Source organism: Macrotis lagotis, chromosome 2 (genome assembly GCF_037893015.1).
Source record: "Macrotis lagotis isolate mMagLag1 chromosome 2, bilby.v1.9.chrom.fasta, whole genome shotgun sequence".
NCBI lineage: Eukaryota > Metazoa > Chordata > Mammalia > Peramelemorphia > Peramelidae > Macrotis > Macrotis lagotis.
In genome coordinates this window covers 311,558,411-311,580,720 of record NC_133659.1, presented here as the reverse complement: position 1 = coordinate 311,580,720, position 22,310 = coordinate 311,558,411, and the positions used below count along the sequence as shown (strand labels likewise).

The 22,310-nt window shown below is 35.9% G+C and overlaps 1 protein-coding gene and 1 long non-coding RNA gene across 4 annotated transcripts in view; one reads left to right on the top strand and one right to left on the bottom strand.

Annotated features, from left to right (window-relative positions):
- Positions 1-22,310, bottom strand: part of CRADD (CARD and death domain containing adaptor protein) — a 211,642-nt gene that overhangs the window by 155,947 nt on the left and 33,385 nt on the right. The window lies entirely within an intron of this gene.
- LOC141515205 (uncharacterized) lies at positions 893-13,999 on the top strand. Its single transcript, XR_012476248.1, has 4 exons — positions 893-1,027; positions 2,543-2,616; positions 11,942-12,072; positions 13,872-13,999. It is a non-coding gene; the product is annotated as an uncharacterized LOC141515205 (long non-coding RNA).

Genomic DNA, 22,310 nt, shown 5'->3' with positions numbered 1-22,310 from the left:
TAGTTGTCTGATTCCCGAAAAGCAGAATGCCAGGAGGCCCTACTTCCCAAGATGCAACACTTTCAGTCCCAGCCACCAACCAGGACCCCCACCCCATGTCCCAGTTCTTTGGTCCCTATCCCTGCCTTCTCAGTACTCCCAGCACATCCACATCCATCTCTATTTCCAAGACCACTACCAGCCTTCCTCCCTTTCCAAAACAAAACCAAAGAACAAACAACATCCAAGCCAGTGGCTCTTGCTCCAGCTGACATCACAGTGAAGATCTAGCAGAACATGCCTGTCCAATTCAAAGGGGCCATGTGATCACCCTGGTTAAACATAGCTCTCGCAGCAAAAAGTGAGCAGGGAAGGAGTTGTTTATGAGCTTCTCCCAGCTTGCCTGCCCTACAGTTGTCTCATCCTGTCTCCCTCCAGTTTCCTAAATGAATTTACGTAATGGGCTTAATTCCTCACCTCTTCTCCCTTCAGACGCTTCAGGTTCCAGCCTTCTGAATTCCCCAAAACAATATTCACTAAACAATAGTAAGGATACAAGTACAAGCAGAGCTTGCTGGCTCCCAGTCTTGGAGTTATAAAATGACTATCAAGTTCCTTGGCCTAGGAAGAAAATGAAAGAGGTCAAATGGAAGCTTTTAAAGGTATATTCCTAAAGATCATAAGCTCAGCGGCGGAGAGTTCAAAGGACCCCAGACCATCTAGTTACAATGCCTTGCTTTACAGAAGAACATCTGGAGATGTTAAGTAATTTGCCCCAGATCATATAGAGATGGGATGTGAAGCCAGGGCTTCTGACTTCACAATGTTCTTTCAATCCACCACTGTCTTACATCAATGCATACAACAGTGGTCATGGGAGTCCAACTCTGGGATTTGGGGGGGGGGGGGGGGCTGAAGGACTTCCTAGTCAAATGAGTTGTTACCACCACCTCTGAGAGGCTCCACCTCTTGCTACCAAAAAAAAAAATATGACCCAGAATGCCAGTGGTTTCCATCGATGCAAGAAATTTTATTCACCTGGGCAGAGGTCAGTTCTCTACCTTACACCTTCTTATCTAAGTGGCTCAGTTGGGTGAGGAGGAAGTACAGGAAATTGTAGCTCAAAGCTTTTTGAACTATATAAATCGATAACTCATAAAGCTGACTATTTTAGTCTCCTACAATTCAGTTCAACAATGGATATTCATTTCTTTTTCATGGACACAAATTTTCAGATACATTGCATGGGTCAATTAGGCCATTCCTCTGCCTCCAGATTTCAGTACTGGACCAAATACTCAAGAGTTCCAAATAAATATTGCATAACCCACCTGAACTCCATATACAATTAGCTAACAGACCTCCCTGTTGGAAAGTTCTTGCATTCAACTGATCTTTTTTTAAAAAATCCTAAATCCTGCTTTTGATTGTTAAGTCCCTTGTATTATAGAGTTCACATCTATTTCCTCTTTTTGGGTCTTCAGTGGAGAAAGAGAACAATTGATTGCTAACCCCAGAATAATAATCTAGGGAAAATGGGCCCATATAACCAGGTCCTAGGCCTAAGAGAACTTTGAGCACAAGTCCAAATCCTAGCACTGCCTCTTGGTTGGGATTGTGGGTGAATCACATTGTGTATCTGACTCAGGTAAACAACCTAGAATACTTGGGAAGGAGGACAAAGGTTAAGAGAGGGCAAGCTAATACCTCCAAATGCAGATGTAGTCAACCTGAATATGAGAAGTTAGAATAATAGTGAGCTGATTTTTAAAATCTAAAAGAATTGAAAACAGTTCACAAAGAAGGGTCAGATCCTGGAGAGTTTTTAACAAATGGTTCTCTCCTTTTCTCTATGAATTAGATTTTCTTTGAGAACACCATTGACTTATGTCTTAACTGACTTTGTGACCACACTCTACTTTATTCTTGGTCATTCCTCATTTCTTTTCTTATGTACATTTGCCACATGCCCCCCAAAATAGTTCCCATATCTCCCATATTCTCAATTTGTATACTTCTCCCTGCCCCAATTTCTTCCTTATCATGTTGCCTTCTTTGTGTTTGTCAGTCAGAAAGTAAAATGAAACAAAATTTTATACGTTTCATGGAATAGGGAATGGGATTTGGAGTCAGGGAGACTGGATTACCATTTCAAACACTCTCTACTTAGATGACCTGAGCAATCACTGTAATTGCTTATCTGAAAAATGAAGGAGTTGAATCCAATGGTCCTGAAGATCTCTTCTAGGACTAGAGTTAGGATCCAAGATCCTTAAGTATTTAACCTGACTCCTTTCCTACTGATTGTCTTTCATTAATAAAATGTATTACAATAAATTTATATACTCACATATGATAAAAAAGTTATAATAATAAAAACATTTATAAAAAAGAATGCATTAAGAATCAAAGACTGAGTTTCAGCATCAGGAAGCCTTTCCTGATCAACTCAGTTACTAATACCCTCCCAAATTACCTCTGAATTTTTATTTATATTTATTCAATTTGCAATATTCTATACATATTTACTCATGGATCTGTTTCCTCACCACCCTCCTTATAGTATGGAAGCTCCTCAAGAACAGGGACCATCTCCTTGCATCTGTGTGCTCCTTGACTAATATTACCTGATACATGGTAGGTGTGTCTACTATGTTAATAAATGCTGGTTGATTGATCTGTTAAATCACTTTACATACATTATATTATTTGACCCTCACAACAAGGTTTTAAGGATTATTATACAGTTTATACATCATACAATTATTATCACCATTTTACAAATGAGGAAACTTGGGCTTTCATTTGGATAGGATTTCATTGTTTAAAGGGAAGTATTTGATATAGTATCTTACTCAGGGGAGAGAAGAGGCAGCCTGGATGATGAGTCAAGAGACAGTTAATGATGAACCAGGGGTTCACTTTTCAAATCATTATATCTAGCTTCTGATCCAACTTCCCAAGTAAAACAGTTCTTACGAGTTTTATCTCTAAGTGCTCAATCTGCCCATCATTTCTCAGTCTTCACCCAATTTGACATTCTTACAGCTTGGGATACCATGACCATCTCCTCTCTTACTTAAAACACTCTCTTTTCTCTCTTTTTGACCATTTTTATCTCTGATAAACTGTCCATTCCAGCCCCCTAAATATGAGTTATGGCTAAAAAGCTATTCAGGGTCCCTTCTCTCTATATCCTCTCTTAGTGATGTCATCAACTCTCCTAAAGTAGAATTATCTACTTACATGACTTCCAAATATATATTATTTAACCTTAATCTTTTTTTTCTGAATTTCAACCCTGCATCAGCAACTGCCTTGCTGAACATCTCCACCTGGATTTCACACAGACTATTCAAACTCAATATATGTAAAATATAATCCATTATCCCCTTAAACACACACACACACACACACACACACACACACACACACAGAGTTTATGTTTTTTCAAACCTTTATTCTTGTTGAGGGCACCATCATCTTCCTGTATACCCATGTTTAAGATATTAGAATCATCCTTAACTCTTCCTTCTCTCTAGTCCTCCCTATCCAATCCATTGTTCTAAGCATCTTTCCCCTCCTCTCCCCTGACATGACCACTATAGCAGCAGCCTCCCAACTGGTCTCCCTGTTTCTAGTCTCTCTCCTCTCCAATCTATTCTATACTCAACTGCCCCCAAGAAATATTCTTAAAGAGAATTCTGAAAATATCACTACCCCACTAAAAATCTTCACAAGCTTCCTATGGCCTCTGGGATAGAATACAAATTCCCCACCTGGCTTATACAACTCTCTGCAGTATGGGCTGGGATTTTAATCTGAGTCAGCTGAATAAAAATCCAGTGTGCTTTTCATTACTAGCCCAATGGCACAAAGCCCTTTCCTGCTTTCCTAGTTGCCTGTTATAGCAGGAAGGAGAACATATTATTAAAGAAAAGAGTGGGTTTCATTATTCCCAGAACCTACCAGAGTATCTTACATAGAATAAATACTTAATAAATGTCTGTTGAATTAAATTCAATTGAGGAAAGGAACATCATAGATCCTGAGCTGGAAAAGATCTCATGGTCCTCCCCCCATTTTTTAGATGAGGAAACTGAGGCCAAGGGACTTTAGATAAATTGTCCAAGATTACCAGGTAGTCGGAATCAGGATCTTCTAAATCCAGCTGAGTTAATGTTCTTCCCTTATGCTGGAGAGACATAAGGTCATTTAAGTGTAAAAACTGGGAGCTGAAGTTAGGACTCCAAATACAATGCTCTCTTCACTAACAAAAAAAGGAGCATTTGGAAAAGTATTATGCTCTATAGAATGAAAATTTGTTTGAACTGAAGCAAGACTCTGTACTGTTTCTTCTGAGATCATAGTGCCATCTTTTATATTGGCTTGGAATATATCTGTGCCTGGGGATAAACTGTCTCACTTTCCTTTTTTTTTTTACTTGAAATAAGAACATAATATAAGAACTCAAGATACACCATACTGTGTCAGACCAATTTAGTCCCTATACTGGCACCAAGGGACAGGTTGAAAAAGAACAAAATAATTTCCTTTCATGAAGCTGGCCACAAAGATTACCCTGGTCAGCCTGGACTTCTCTTAATAACCAATTGTGAATATACCAACTATTAGGTTATCAGTCATCCATCTACTGGCCCTATCTTTTTTTGCTAATATTTCAGATGTAGAGAGAAGTGAGGGTGGAAAGGAAAGGAAGGATAAAGAAGAGAAGAGGGGGAGGAAAGTGAGGAGGGAAAGAAAGCTATAGCCAGCAAGTCAGAAAAGGGGAAAGAGAGGAGGCTGAGGGTGGTGGATCCAAGAAGGCAGAGAAAAATCCGGAAATGCCTTGAGCTCTCTCCAGTTTCCCTCAGAAACAATGTTAAATCAAGCTTCTAAACTGATTCTGTATAGCAACAGAACCTACAAAAAAAACAATTTTTGTGAAGCAATTTTCCAGAATTCCAATTATTTCCAATAACTCAGAAAGACTTCAAGAAAGGTCTGTCTCATTTGGATAAAAGGAAAGCACAGCCCAAAGCAGACAGTGTCCCAGCAAGTCAGTGGGAGGCTCTTAGTCAAAGCACAGGTCTGTATTCAAGGTCCCTTTACCCTAGCAGAGCAGGTCAGCAGTGAGGCCTTCAGCTCCAGTGCAGAAAGCAAACTGCCAGCCCTAGGACCCCAGCATAATAGGCACAACTAGGCCAAGTGGGCAAATCATCAGCACCTGAGGGTCCAGTACAGAAGGCCAGTGACCAGACCTTTGGCCCCATACAAGAAATCTGGGACAATGTCCCCTATGCCTCAGAAGCAGAACTCAGCTTTAAAAGTCACAAAATAGGCTAAAAAATGAGCAAAAAAACAGAAAGATCCCTGACCATAGAAAATTACTATGTTGACAGAAGAGAGCAAAGCACAAACTCAAGGAAGAACAACATCAAGAGACTTAAATACAAAGCCTCAAAGGGTTATATGAATTGGTCTCAAACGCAAAGGTTTTCTTGGAAGAACTTTAAAAAGACTTTAAAAATCAAATTTAAAAAGGTAGAAGAAAAATTAGGAAAAGAAATTAAAGCTATTTGTAATAATGAAAACTTCAGTTCCTAAACTCTATAATTATCAAGTCAAAGAGAAAATACTGCAAGCAGCCAGAAAAAAAACAATTCAAATATCAAGGAGGCACAGTCTGGATTACACAGGACTCAGAAGCTTTTTCATTAAAGACTCAGAGGGCATGGGATATGATATTATGGAAGGCAAAGGAATTTGTTTTACAACCAAGAATCAACTACCCAGAAAAATTATATCTTTCAGGGAAAAAGATGGAAATTTAATGAAATAAAGAACTTTCAAACTTTCCTAATGAAAAGATCAAATACAAATACAAAACTCAGGAGAAATACAAAAAAGGCAAACGGGAAAAAACATCATTCAATAAGTTTAAATTGTTTGTATCCCTACAAGGGAAGATGACACTTGTAACTCTTGAGAAATGCATCTCTTATTAGGGTAGTTGGAGTATACAGAAACAATGGAAATGGATATAAGTTGATTTTGATGTGATGACATAAAAAAATTAAGGGGTTTAAAAAAAAGAATTGCACTGAGAAGAGGAAAGAGGGAGACAGAATAGGGTAAATTACATCACATGAAGAGACTCAAAATACCTATTTCATTAAAGGGAAAGAAGGGAGGGAGTGAACATTGTTTTAACTTCCTCTTCTTAGAGCTGATTTAAAGAGAGAATAACACATACACTCACTTGGCTATAGAAATTTATTTCACCATATAGGGAAGTGGGAGGGGAAGAAAGAAAGAAAGGGGGGGTACTGATAGAAGGGAGAGTAGAAGTAGATGAGAAAGGAGAAAAGAAAATGGAAGGGGGCTGAGAGAAGGTAGGATGGATTGAGGGAGCTTGTCAGAAGCAAAACACTGGTGAGCAGGGACAGGGCAAAATGAGAGAGAAAAAGTATAAATGTGGGGTAGGGAAAATAGGATAGAAGGAAATACAAAGTAATAATAACTATGAATATAAACATGATGAAGTCTCATAAAATGTAAACATAACACAGAGCAGATTAAAAATCAGAATTCTACATATTATTTGCAAGAAACATATTTGAAACAGAGAGATGCACAAAGAATAAAGGTAAAAGATTGGAGTAGAATAAATTATGCTTCAGCTTATTTAAAAAAGCAAAGTAGCAGTCCTGATCTTGGACAAAGCATAAACAAGAATAGATTTAATTAAAAGAGATAAGGATAGTAACTGCAACGTGTTAAAAAGTATCATAGACAATGAAGTATATCAATCCTAAACATTTATACACAAAAACAGTAAAACATCCAGATTCTTGGAGAATAATGTCAGTTACAGGAAGAAACTGAGAGTAAAACTATACTAGAAGAGGAACCTCAACCTCACTCTCTCAGAATTAGATAAATCTAACCACACAATAAACAAAAAGGAAATTAAAGAGGTAAATAGAATTTTAGAAAAGTTAGATATGACAGATCTCTGAATAAAACTGAATGGAGACAGAAAGTAATATATATTATTCTCAGTGGCACATGACACTGACACAAAACCTGACTATTTTTAGGGCACAAAAACCTCACAATCAAATGCAGAAAAGCAGAAATATTAAATGCATCCTTTTCCAATCATGATGCAATAAAAATGACATGTAATAAATGGTCATGGAAACATAGATTAATAATTAATTGTAAACTAAATAACCTAATCTTAAAGAATGAATGGGTCAAAAAACACAAATCACATAAACGATAATTTCATCAAAGAGAATGACAATGATGAGAGAAAATACCAAAATTTATGAGATGCAGCCAAAGCAGGTCTTAGTAGAAATTTTATGTCTCTAAATACTTACATGAATAAAACAGAAAAAGACAAGATCAATGAATTGGGCATGCAACTTTAAAAGTTAGATAAAGAACAAATTAAAAATTCTCAATTAAATACCAAATTAGAAATTTGGAAAATCAAGAAGAGAACCATAAAATTGAAAGAAAACTATTGAAATAAAAAACAAAACTAAGAGTTGGTTTTATACAAAAAAAAATTTCTTGGTTAATTTGTTTAAAAATGAAAAAGGAAGAAAACTAAATTATCAGTCTGAAAAATGAAAAAGGAAATTCACCACCAATAGAAAGGAAATTACAGTAATAATCCAGAGATATTTTGCCCAACCATATGCCAATAAATCTGACAGTCTAAGTGAAATGGATGAATAGTTGCAAAAATATAAATTTCCTGGATTGAGAAGAGGAAACAAAATATTTAAATTTCAGAAAAAGAAATTGAACAAGCTATCAATAACTCCCTAAGAAAAAATCTCCAGGGCCAGATGGATTTACAAGTGAATTCTACCAAACATTTGAAGAACAATTAATTCCAATACTATGTAAACTTTTTAGAAAACTAGGCAAAGAAGGAGTTCTACGAAATTCCTTTTATTGCACAAATATAGTGCATATACCTAAACTAGGAAAAGTCAAAACAGAGAAAGAAAATTATAAGCTAATTTCCCTAATGGATATTACAGGAATTTGTCATGAGAATAATACATTATGACCAGATGGGATTTATATCAGGAATGTAGGACTGGTTCTAATATTAAGAAAACTATCCGTATAATTAGCTTTATCAATAACAAAACTAATAGAATAAGATGCAGAAAAAGCTTTTGACAAAATATAGTACCCATTCCTATTATAAACACTAGAGAGCATAGAAATAAATAGTTTTACTTTAAATCATAAGTAGTATCTATCTAAAACCATCAGCAAACTTTATATGCAATGGCAATAAACTAGAAGCTTTACCAGTAGGACAAGAGGTGAAATAAGGATGCATGTTATCACTGCTATTATTCAGTACTGTACTAGAAATTTTAGTTTTAGTAATAAGAGAAGAAAAAGAAATTGAAGGAATTAGAATAGGCAATAAAGAAACAAAACTGTCACTCTTTGCAGATGGTATGATGCCATTTTAGAGAACTCTAGAGAATCAACTAAAAATGAATAATTGAAATAACTTTAGCAAAGTCATAGGATATAAAATAAACCCACATAAATCATCAGTATTTCCATATATTACCAGCAAAGTCCAGCAGAGGAGATAGAAAGAGAAATTCCATTTAAAATCACTGTAAACAATAGAAAATATTTGAGAAGTCTACCTTCTAAGACAAACCTGGGAACTATATGAATATAATTACAAAACACTTGTCACACAAATAAAATTAGAACTAAACTGAAAAAAATATCAATTGCTACAAAGTAGGCTGAGGTAATATAATCTATCTAAATTAATTTTACCAAACTAACAAAAATAACATCATAGAAGTAGAAAAAAAGATAACAAAAAGTCAAAAATAACAAGGGAATTAATAAAAATAAACAAAGAAAGTAGCAGTAGAACCAGATTTAAAAGTATATTATAAAGCAGCAATCATCAAAACCATTTGGTACTGGCTAAGAGAGTGGTGAATCAGTGGAAAAAAGTTAGACAAGATACAGGAGTAAATAAATATAGTAATCTTTTATTTGATAAGCCCTAAGAATTCACTATTTGACAATAACTCCTAGGAAAATTGAAAATAGTATGATACAAATGAGATATAGACCAATCTTTTACACCACATATCAAGTTAAAGTCAAAGGGAGCACCTGATTTAAAAATAAAGGGTGATGCCATAAGCAAATGAGGAGAGCAAAGAATAGTATACCTGTAAGATCTATAAAGATGAGCATAATTTATAATCAAGTAAGAAATAGAGAGCATTATAAAATGTAAAATGAATAATTTTGATTACATTAAATTTAAAAGCTTTGCACAAACAAAACTAAGGCAACCCAAATTAGAAACTTTTACAGCCAATGTCCTATTGATCCTATTTCTCAAATATATAGAGACTGAGTCAAAATTATAAAGCTACAAGTTATTCCCCAACTGAAATAGGGTTAAAGAATATGAACAGGCATGTTCATATGAGGAATGAGAGTTCTAAATTTTCTCCTTTCCTCCTTTTCCTTCCCCCCCCAAGACAGCTTGAAATCTGTAGGTTATACATATACAATCTTGTTAAACATATTTCATAACAAAAAAGGAAAACCATGAGAAAGAAAAAACAAATACAACCCCCAAAATGAAAATGTATGCTTCTATCTACATTCAGTCTCCATCAGTCCTTTCTCTGGATATGAAGAATTTAAAGCTATCTATAATCAATGAAAAAAAAATGCTCTAAATCACTACTGATAAGAGAAATGCAAATTAAAACAACTCTAACCTTAACTTAGCAGATTTGTTACTATGACAGAAAAATAAAATTGATAAATGTTGGAGGGAATGTAGGAAAACTGGGACACCAGTGTCCTGTTGTATCATTCTGAAGAGATTTGGAACTATGCCCAAAGAACTATAAAACTGAGCATACCCTTTGGTCCAACAAAAATACCACTAAGTCTAAAACCCAAATAGGTCATAAAAAAAAAAGGAAAAAGAACCCAACTTAAACAATTATTTATAGCAGTTCTTTTTGTGGTGGTAAAAAATTGGAAAATAAGGGGCTTCCCATTAGTAACTACCCATTAGTTGGGTAAAGGTTGAACAAGTTGGGCCATTTGAATGTAATGGAATATTGTACTATGAGAAATGATGAGGAGGCAAATTTCAGAAAAACCTTACATGAACTGATGCTGAGTGAAGTGAGCAGAACCAGGAAAACAATGTATACAGTAACAGCAACAATGTGTAATAATAGACTATAATAACAGATTTAGCTCTTCTCAGTAATACAATGACCAAAGACATTTCCAAAAGACTCATGATAAAAAATGTCATCCACATCCAGAGAAAGAACTGTTGGAGACTGAATGTAGATAGAAGCATACATTTTCATTTTGGGGGTTGTTTTTGTTTTTTCCTTCTCATGGTTTTCCCCTTTTGTTCTGAAATATGTCTAATAAGATTGTTAAATGTATAACCTATAGACTGCATGCTGTCCTAGGGGGAAAGGAAAAGGAGGAAGGGAGAAAATTTGGAATTCAATCTTATAAAAATAAATATTGAAAACTTTCTTTACATGTAATTGAAAAAATAAAAAAGTGAAAAAAGGAAGAAAAGAATTTATTAAGTGTTACTATGCACATTAATTTTTCATTTAATAAAAAAGTGCTGTTTCATACTAAATGACTGATTTAAAATTTTTGATATTCACAAATAATATTTTAATATAAAATTTCCTTTAAAATTTATAAAATTTTTTAATGATTTCTAGGCTCTTCCTCTACTACTAAAGATCTATTTTTTCCTATATCCTCCCTATTAGTCAATTCATTGTTCACTGCCCACTCAGATAAACATACTTATCCATTTGATTTACCTAAGCCCTGTTTGCACATTTATATTTTCTGCCTACTCTTCATATTGAGGGATTGTTTGATTTATTATATCTGTCTTCCCAGATTCCAGTGCAAAACCTGTCACAAAGTAGGGGATTAATAAATGCTTGTTGATTGATTAATTGAATAAAATCACTAAGTTTAATAGCTTTTGTAAAAAATATTAATGAACTGAGATGGTTGCATATATCTATAATCTGCAAATGAAGAAGCTGAAACTGGTGGATGCCTTGAGTTCTGGGGTTCTGAGCTTCAGTAGACCTAAAGCTGACAGGGTGACCATTCCATTATCTTCCACCAATATGATCAGTATAGGGATTGGGCCTAAAGGTAACCACTGTACATGCAGCCCAAGCAATACAGGAAAATGACGAAGAGGAAAGGATTAAGCAAAACAAATTCTCACACTAGTCACATTCAAAAATGTCTAATCTCATTCTATATATTCAATCTATCACCTCTAGATAGTTGGTCCTCTATTTTTTATATTAATCAGAGTTCTGAGACTTTCAAAGTTACTTCTAATATTGGAACAAGCTAGAGGTACAGCATGGGAACTGGGCCTCTCCTTTGGAACAGTCAGTGATGGAAAACATAAAAAAGACCCTGGGGACAAATCTGGGCTCTGCTATTGATCATCTCTGTGACCTTGGGCAAGACAATTAACTCCCTGAGTCTTGGTTCCTTCTGTAAAATGAGAAGTTTGGGGCCACAATACCTTGGCAATCTTTGCCCCATGAGTGCCCTCCATCACCAAAGAGGAAATTCTAGAAGCAATTGGTAAAGGAGAGCAGGAAAGCATTTCTAGTGTGACTATCAGCAAGATCTATGAGTATAGGGAAGCTAGCATATTTCTGAAACCATAAGGATTATAAAGACTGAAATATATTTAGAAAAGATCTACAAGGAATTGAAGGGGAACCAGGTTGTGGAAAGTCCCCCAGGGCTTAGTTGGGGTATGATTACACTGTTCTTTCTGTTCTCTGAATGCCAGGGTACAGTGATGATGTTCATGGTCTTTCTCTGGCTATAGATCTTAAGGAACAAGTACCAATCACATTAGAGCCATCACAACTTATGGTCAGAGGAGTTTGGACAACAACTCAGGTGAAAAGGACAGTTCTATAGGAGGGGTAAATAAGCAAGGATTTATAGACTCCTAGGGTAAGTATCTCAACAGCCATCTAGAGCCCCTCAGATAACGTGGAGCAGTGTGTATGATTTGCTTGTTGAATCACTCAATCAATCAATAATTATTTATTAAGTCTCTAATATGCACCAGGAACTGTGCTATTCTTAGCATAAGAAATAGAGATAGGAAAACAAAAATGAAGGAAATCTGCCTTCAAGGTACTTCTACTCAATTGATGGGAAATGATATGCATACAGATAAGTAAATAAAAAATAAAGAAGTGGACTTTTGATTCATTTGACAAAAAGAACTCTTCTTTGATAAAGTTTTCTCTACTAATTCAGATCAGCACTTTCTCTGCACCTTAATCTTAGAGTTGCTTATGTCTCTTAGGGGTTTAGTGACTTGCCCAGGGTTACAAAACCAGCAAGTATAAAAGCTCAGATCTTCCTGTCTTTGAGGCTAGCTCTCTACGAATTCTCTAACCTCATTAAATATAAATTCTCACAAGTTAATATAAAGTAATTTTGGATAGCAGTAGCTGAAGAAATGAGAAAGGCTTTATGAAAGAGCTTAATAAGGAGTACAGATATTAAAAGACAATGGTGATATAGGTTATTCTAGTTATCAAGAGCCACAGAGATATCGAATGTTATGTATAAACAAAAGCAAAAAAACTGGCTTAATTACATCATAGAGTAGGTAGGGGAAAGAGAAAAAATTATAGTAAGTCTCAAAAGGTAAGCCAGAACTCAACTCTGTTGTTCAGTTGTTTTGATCATGTCCAATGCTTCATGACCCTATTTGGCAAAGATACAGTAGTGATTTGTCATCTCCTTCTCCAGTTCATTTTACAGATGAGGAAACTGAGGCAAACAGGGCAAAATGACTTAGGGTCACACAGCTAATAAGTTTCTGAGGCTGGATTTGAACTAAGGTCTTCCTGACTCCAGGTCTGGCACTCTATCAACTGTAATATCCACCTGTTCTAGAACCAGATAATGAAAGTCTTTTAATGAGAAGTACATGATGACTATGGGTTTGCTAAGCACTGAAGACATAAATAAGAGAGATAGGCCCTGCCCATTCATATATAAAAATAGTGGTTTGGGAATGCCATCTTTTCATATAGGAAGGAACATGGAGGGGACAATCAATTAGTAGACCTTTTCTTAAAGCACTGGTAGTATAGAATCAACTTCTGTTTCCAGAACGGAACAGACTAGACTAAAACAAAGGAGTTGGTATTAGATCAAAAAAAGATACAAAGAAGACACTGGATAGTTTTGAGCTGGGGATGACACAGTCAGATCTTTGCTTGTAGAATGTCCATTTGGCAGTAATGTAAAGGATAGATTGGAGAAGAAAGAAATCAAATAGGATTTATGGACTAAGATGGTGGCTGCAATTAAAGAGAAGGGAGATGTAAGAAGTGATGTGACCACAGACTCAGTGACTCTCAACAACTGATTGCATGGAAGGTATGAGGAAGAGAAAAAAGTTAAGAATGGCAAACAGGTCATTTAATAAATAAACATTTAGCAAATGTTTGGTAATTAATTGAACAAAGTCAACCAGACACATACATTACTGATATGAGACATCTGTTGAGTAAGACAATTAATTTCTCTAGGCCTCAGTTTCCTCATCTATAAAATGGGGGTGTTGGATTAAATGATCTCTAAGACCTCTTCCAGATTCATTTCATCTATGATTCATCCAAATATTTTAAACCTAAGTGATTAGAAATAGGTACTTTTTATAAAATCCACTTGATTTTAATACTAAACTACTCATTTGCAATGAGTTTTCATGGTTTTTAATCAAATAGAATGGAGATCCAATCAACTTAGACACAACTGAATCAACACTGAAGACTATGACTTCCCTCACTGCTTTTCTGTCCCCAACCTTCACATTCCTAGAACTGTAATAAATGGAAGTGATTAACTTCCTTGTCCTTCCTCATTCTCTCCTCCTGTCCTGTGAATAGCTATAAAAATTTGCTATATGAACTCAATGTGCCAAAAGGAAATGTTTGTTTTGTTCCTCCATTAAGGACATCGAACAGAACAATCATTTTAAAATATTGGCACAGAAAAAAACAGATGTTTCCAATGTAAGTAAATAATTGTATCACCGGACAATTAGTTAATGGAAGATAAAAGGGGGGGTAGGGGAAATGGGTCAGTGAAAATTCAGATAATGGAAGAATACTGTCATTTTCTACAACTGATAATCTATCAAAGAACAGCCTGCAGTCCTTTAATTAGCGTGGCCTACAGTTTGTCAATCTGGGATTCATCTATTCAAATCAATCAATCAATCAATCAATAAAATGGGTTTTTCTTCTATGAGAAAAGCACAGGGTTAGGTGCTGAAAGGGGAGAAATGACAGATAGTAATCCTCAGTAAGGTATTTCCATCAAATCACTGGGGCTAACTTAAGTGAATATCATATGAAGTCAAAGTATATGAGAGCATGCTTCAGAGTCAGAAGGACGTTCAGTCAGTTTCTACTTCTGACCTAGTATAGAGATGGGATCCTGAGAAAATAATTTCTCTGAGGATGCTAAGTGGATAAGTTACAGAGAAGGTAGGGATCTGCACTGATGAAGTTCTTCATGAAGAGAAGGGAGAGAGATAGGGAAAGGAGGAAGAAGAGGAATGGAGGGGCAGAAGGAGGGAAAAAAGAGTGGGAGAGTGGGGTCAATGGGGAGAGAGAGAGGCAGAGAGAAGTCCTGGGAAGAAGGCCTCACTTTGGGTGGGCAGATCAGAGAAGACTCCATAAGCCCAGAGGTTGTTAGCACCCAGAATCATCAAATAAAAGATGGAAGGAACCTCAGAGGCTATACAGTCATACCCCAATATTTTATAGGTGAAGAAATTGAGGGCTCAATAAATAAAGGAGTACAAGGAAAAGTGTTCTAAATTTGGGATCATGGTATCTGAGTTTAGAACCCAGAATTGCTCCTTACCACTTGTGTGACTGGAAAAATTATGTTATCTCTCCAGACCTCACTTGCTTTATCTGTTAAATAAGGGAGGTGGCCTAGAAGATCTCTGAGATGTTACCCAAATGACTTTTTCAAAAACACAAGTCAGAGATACCCAAGGTCTGAAATGTCCAAATCACTGCTTCTAAATCTGGCATTCTTGGAAGTGGCATGTGAGCTGGGATTTTAAGGATGGATAAAATTTCAAAGGATGGTGATACAGATGATATATATGAGTCATGATTAAGGAGTCCCAGAAGTAGAAAAGTATGAGATGAATTCCAGACAAGGCAATTAGACCAGTTTTCTGGAATCAGAGTGTGTTAAGGGGACTACTGTGAGAAGTATAGCAACATTTTTTTGTGGTGTCAAAGAAGTGGAAAGTGAAGTGATGCCCAGCAGTTGGGGAATAGTTGAATAAATTGTGGTATATGATTGTGAAAGAATGCTATCATGCTATAAGAAATAATGAGGGGGAAGGTTTCAGAAAAACCTAAAAAGACTTATACGAACTAATGCAAAATGAAGTGAGCAAGAACAGTATAACAGCAATACGAAATGATGCTCAACTATGAAAAACTTAGCTACTCTGATCAATACAAAAATTCATGATTCTAAAGGACTCATGATGAAAAATGCTATCCACTTCCAGAGAGCAGAATGATGAACTCTGAATATGGACTGAAGCAGATTTTCATACTTTATTTTTCTACTTTCCTCCCTCCCCCAACAATATGGTTAATGTGGAAATATGTTTTGTATAACTTCATCTCTGTAATGGTATTGTATATATTTCTTGCCTTCTCAATGAGTAGGGGAGGGATCAAGGGAGGGAGATAATTTGGAATTAAAAATAAAATCTGGAAAAAAAGGGAAAAAACCCAATGATGACAAGAAAAAAAAGGAATACTGTGAGGTGAATCTACAAAGGTTGGTTGAAGGGTTTTGAAACCTAAGGCCAAAGAATAGAGCACACATGGGTCTGGAGTCAGAGGTTCCAGGTTCAAACTCTGCTTCTACCACTTACTATCTGTGTGATTTTGAGCAATTGCTTCTCAGTGACTTGGGTGTCATTTGTTTCTTCATTTGTAAAATGAAAGTATTGGAATGAACCAGTCTCTAAGTTCCCTTCAAGTTTTGGATGTAAGATCCTAACTGGACTTTATAATATATATAACAGAATATAATATATTCATTTTCTGGTCATGTATTCTTCATGACCTAAAAGATAATTAATAAAATTAATAAAAATAGGATCATCAGAAACCTTTCTAAAGGAATACCTGGAAATAAGAACGTTAGCCTGTGTGTTAGGTGCCTATTCCATTCCATTCTAAAACTCCAAAGGACTCTTGATTAAGAAATGCAACCTACCTCCAGAGAGAACTGATGAGCTCTGAGTGCAAATTGATATAGAATTTTCTCTCTCTTTTTTTCCCAAAATGGTTAAAATGGAAATATGTTTTGCATAATTTCTCATGTATAATTGGCATCATATTGTTTGCCTTATCAGTGGGTAAGGGAGGGTTGGGAAGGAGGGAAAGAATCTGGAACTCAAAATTTAAAAAGAAAAGAATGTAAAAAAAAGAAATAACAATTAAAAAAGAAAACAGTATATAAAAAAGAAGTCATGCTATTCAGAGAAATAATATTCTATGGGTATAAAGTGGCAAACATGTCACTTTTACTAACAGTTAACTAATAATAAGCTTTCAAAAAGGTACATTTGGAATTTCAAGCAGAAGGAAATAACTAGGTGACATAGTACATAGAATGCAGACTACCAGGCTTGAAGTCTGGAAGACTCATCTTCATGAGTTCAAATCTGGCCTCAGATACTTACTAGCTATGTAATCCTGGGCAAGTCACTTAATCACCATTTACCTCAGTTTCCTTATCTGTAAAAGGAGCTGGAGAAGGAAATGACAAACCACTGCAACTTCTCTGCCAAGAAAACCCCAAATGTGCTCATGAAGAGTTAGACATAACTGCCAACAAAGTCCAGGAATTACTGTTTTACCCTTATTTTAGGGTAATCATAGTAGCTCTTCTGTATAAGATCAGAGAACCACAGGATTCAAACCTAAAGCTCAAAGGTCAATAAACCCAACCCTTTGATTTTTAAAGATGAGGCAATGAAAGCCCAAGGAACTTCAATATCTTGCTCATATGGGTCATATAGCTATGAAGTATAAGAAGTGACATTCGAACAAATATCAACTTCAAGAGTCAACTCTCTTTACTGTGCTGCTACACTAGGAAAAACCCTGTGTTCTGGAAAGTTAAACTATCCTCCTAGTTTCTGGATATGTGTGCTGCATTCATAAAATAACAAAATGAAAGAAACAGTGACAAGGAAATAGGATAATATGGGAAAGACTTGGAAAGTTCTTCCTGAATAACTTCACTATAAAAGAAATCTTCTAAAAAGGATTAAATGATCTATCCAAATATTTTCTCTATTTCAAACATTATTAGTCTGTTAAAAATTCCCTTCTGGAAAGAAAGGCAATGTCCAACATGGTCAAAGATCCATTGGAGTGTGATGACTCTGAATAGCCCTTCCATTAGGAGACTTCCAGAGCATCTACTATGGACGACTTTCCTATCATTTTCTTCCTGGTCTATTTCTCCCAAGGGGCTCATCCTACTTTACCAAGAGGACTAAAATTATCATTTCCCTCAAGGTGTCTTCCTTTTGCATTTGGTGAACATTTTTTAACAACTCACTCCTAGAACTTCATTACTGCTCCCACCAAAAAGCTCATTTATTTCAGCATCAGAATTTTCAGCTATACTCAGAAGAATAAGAGCAGCCTAGTAAGCCAGTATTTCATCTCTGGTGGCCATTAGTAAGCAAGGTTCCAGGGATGCAGCTGCCTAGTCATGCTTAAATAACCACAGAATTCATACTGTCAACATGGTTTATATCAATCCCATAACCAATACAACTGATAAAATTGAAAAGAGTATCATACCCGGAAAAGCTGAATTAGATGATCCCATTCTGATGGGAGGTATATCAAGAATAATTGAGTTTTGGGTTTGTTTTTAGGTCAAGGGGTTAATAAGGCTATGAGATTGTTGCAGTGATCTGGAGACAAGAAGATCTGAATTCAAATCTAACCCCTGAAACTAATTGTGTGGCAAGTCACTTAACATCAGTCTGCCTCAGTTTTCTCAACTATAAAATGGGAATGAATAGTATGGGTATGTGTGTGTGTGTGTGTGTGTGTGTGTGTGTGTGTATACATCGATACATATATAGATATAAATATATCTATATATATGTTAATATACACATTTTTAAATTATCAATAACCTACCCCACAGTTTTATTGAGAAGATCAAATGATATAGTTGTAAAACATCTAACATGGACACATAGTTGGCAATTAATAAATGCTTATTTCTTTCCCTTGCTAATGTGTCAAGAATGTGTGTGTATAGGGGCGGCTAGGTGGTGCAGTAGATAAAGCACCGGCCTTGGAGTCAGGAGTACCTGGGTTCAAATCCGGTCTTACACACTTAATAATTACCTAGCTGTGTGGCCTTGGGCGAGCCACTTAACCCCATTTGCCTTGCAAAAATCTAAAAAAAAAAAAAGAATGTGTGTGTATACATAGATACATATATAGAGAGATAAAGTCATAGATATCACTTTATCCATATATATGCCCATATACATATTTGAAAACTATCAATAAAGGAATTTATAATTTTTCCTTTTCAAATTTAAATTTTTATTAATCTTTTGGATTTTTTTTAAAAAGAAATTTCATTTCTTAAATTTCACCTCTGACACATACTGGTTCAGCAATCATAGGCAAATCATTTAACTTCTCAACTCAAGACTAAGCAACAGAGGAACTGCCTCTGAATTCACTGGTCCCTTTTTCTATCCATTTCCTTTGTTTTTAAATCATCTTCATTTCTTTATCTACACCTCTTTCCTCCTTCCCTCATCCTAACCCCACTTAGAACACATACACACATGGGCACTTAGCCCAGTAAGAAAAATTAACCAACACCACTCCTGACCCTGACCCCAAATACAGAGATCCACACTCATGGACCTTCATTTCTGCAAAAAAAAGGGAAGGAAAGAAAGGGATTATTATAAAGGTTGATGTAGAGAGGAAAACACCATTTAGGTAATCTAAATATAAGAACACAGTATGTGGAGAAGGAAGGGACTTCAGAAGTCTAACACCCTCAATTATACAAATGAGGAAATAGAGACTCACCAGGTGTGCCAATATCACCCAGGCAGTAACAGAAGCATGATCCAAATCCAGGTCTTTGATTTCCAAATCCTATGTCCTTTTCACTAGAACATATCAACTTTTTTTTTAGGTTTTTGCAAGGCAATAATGGGGTTAAGTGGCTCACCCAAGGCCACACAGCTAGGTAATTATTAAGTGTCTGAGACCGGATTTGAACCCAAGTACTCCTGACTCCAAGGCCGGTACTTTATCCACTACGCCACCTAGCCGCCCCAACATATCAACTCTTAACCCAGTTACCAAAGGACACAAAATTGCATCACTAGGGGGCATTTGTTTACCTTAACTTCATTTTCATTTGAAACCCAAAGAGTTTACAAAACTCTTTATAAAAATACACTACCTGAAAAAAAGTTGGACTATTTAGAAAAATAGGACTTTATCTGTATGGGGGACAAATATAGATTATTTTGCTAATGGTAATAAATAATGACTCCCCAAAAGGTACATTTGTACTCTTTAAAAGGAAACAACATTTGACTATGTGAAAAAATCCAAGTTCTTGGTGGTTAGGCTACATTTCTTTTTCACCCTCATTTTAAGGAAATTACAGTGCTCATTTGCAAAACTCCCTTATTTTTGTAACCCCATGCACTTTTGTGCTATGGCAGCCAAGGCTGTAATTTGTCAGCAGTAGGGTTCTTGGAACTGAAGCAGATGGGAGAATTCTCCCCTAGAGAGTTCTCTTCCCATTTGGGGAACCTCCACCCCCAAAAAAGCCTCTCTAGCTTGAAATCCATATTTATTAAGTGTCCACTGTGTGCAATGAGTTGGGTCAGATTTCAGGAAAGGAGCAAAGGTTCTTGAAGATGTCTTGCCTCTATGGAGTTTACAGTAAGTCCAGTAGGGAGAGCAGATTCAACAAAAGCAGGATTCCTTGAAAATAAGAGGACGTGCAGTTTTTTAAGAACACTTAAAATATAGGAGACACTGTATCACCTTGAATCATCACTAAACATTTATTAAGTGCCTATTATGTCCCAGGATTACACTAAGTGCTGAGAATTCAAAGAAAGTCCCTGTTCTCAGTGAGTTCATAGTGTAATAAGGAAGAAGTAAGGCAAAAAAAATAAAAGCCAAAAAACTACATACAAACTAAGGATATGCATGATAAATTAGAGATGATTAATAGAGGAAGGCATGAGAAGTAAGGGAACTCTGGAAAGGCTTCTTCAAAAAGATAGGATTTTAGCTAGGAAGCCAGGGAATCCAGAGGAAGAGAATGAGAAAGAAGGGTATTCTATTTTATTTTCTAATTGTTTTTTTGAATTCTACAATTTTCCCCCTATTCTTGCTTCCCTCCCCCACCCCCCATAGAAGGCAGTCTGATAGTCTTTACATTGTTTTCTTACTATACATTGATCAAAATTGAATGTGCTGAGAGAGAAATCACATCCTTAAGGAAAAAATAAAATATAAGAGATAGCAAAATTACATAATAAGATAACTTTTTTTAAATGAAGGTAATTGTCTTTGATCTTTGTTCAAACTCTACAATTCTTTCTTTGGATACAAATGGTATTCTACATCGCAGATACCCTAAAATTGTCTCTGCTGCACTGATGAAATGAGCAAGTCCATTAAGGTTGATCATCACCCCCGTGTTGCTGTTAGGATGTACTTCTGGCTCTGCTCATCTCGTTCAGCATCAGTTCATGCAAATCCATCCCTCCAGGCTTCTCTGAATTCCCATCCCTCCTGATTTCTAATAAAACAATAATGTTCCATCACATACATATACCACAGTTTGCTAAGCCATTCCTCAATTGAAGGACATTTACTTGATTTCCAATTCTTTGCCACCACAAACAGGGTTGCTATGAATATTTTTTTACAAATGATGTTTTTGCCCTTTTGCATCATCTCTTCAGAGTATAGACCCAGTAGTGGTATTGCTGCAACAAAGGGTATGTAGATTTTGTTGCCCTTTAAGTGTAATTCCAAATTACTTAAGGGAGAGCATTCTAGACCTGGGGAACAGCTAGAGAAAATGCCTACTCTAGAGAGTATCTTGTGGGAGGCCAGCACCCCAGGACTGCAGTCAGTAAAGGAGTGTGAAAGGACTTAAGTAAGAGGAGTGGGAAAATTGGGGAGGGGGGAATGCACAGGCACAGGGTAAGGTCTTGGAGTAAAGTCACATATTTTTTCAATTGCCTATATAAGGATTTTAGAGTTTGTCTTAGCTAATGATTACCAATCAGTCACCTAATACAATCAAAAGATTATAAAGATATATAAGAACTATTAGGGACTTAAGAGTTGACCTAGACTTGGATTTAGGGGAATATGGAATTCAGAATTAGAAAAGACAGCTCAACTTATGTCTGAAAATGAATTGTCTCGACAACATCCCAGTAAATAACCTTCAATTTAATCCAAGGAGCATTCATTGCACTATACTATCCTGGACACAATCCAAGCCCTCAAAAGATTTATATTCTGTCGTAGGTGACTCAGTTGCACTAGTTCCTAGAACCCATAACTAAATGACAACATGATTTAAACAACTGACTAAATCTCTCTAGGTCTAGACTCCCTCATCTGAGAAATAATAGGGCCAGACTTGATTTCTAAGGTTCCTTCCAGCTGTAAATTATATGTGTCTGTAAGTGTCTACACAGATATAGATTGGATATAGATATAGATATAGATGGATATGGCTATGTGTAGGCATGTATAGCTAGATATCTGTACATATAGACATATCCATAGCCACTGGTGTATATACACAATATAAATGTATATATATATATATATATATATATACATATATGTATATATGTATATATATATACATAGGTATAGAGATAGATATAATATACACACATATATCCATAAAAATCAACAAAATGTATGTGTGTGTATGTGCATATGTGTGTTTATAGACACTTGTTGTAGTACTCTAAAGTCCACAAGATGTCTTTCAAGCCAAGGAACTGTTGTTACCACTGGGGTCTCAGTGAATCCCAGACCCGTGCCAGAGAGTGG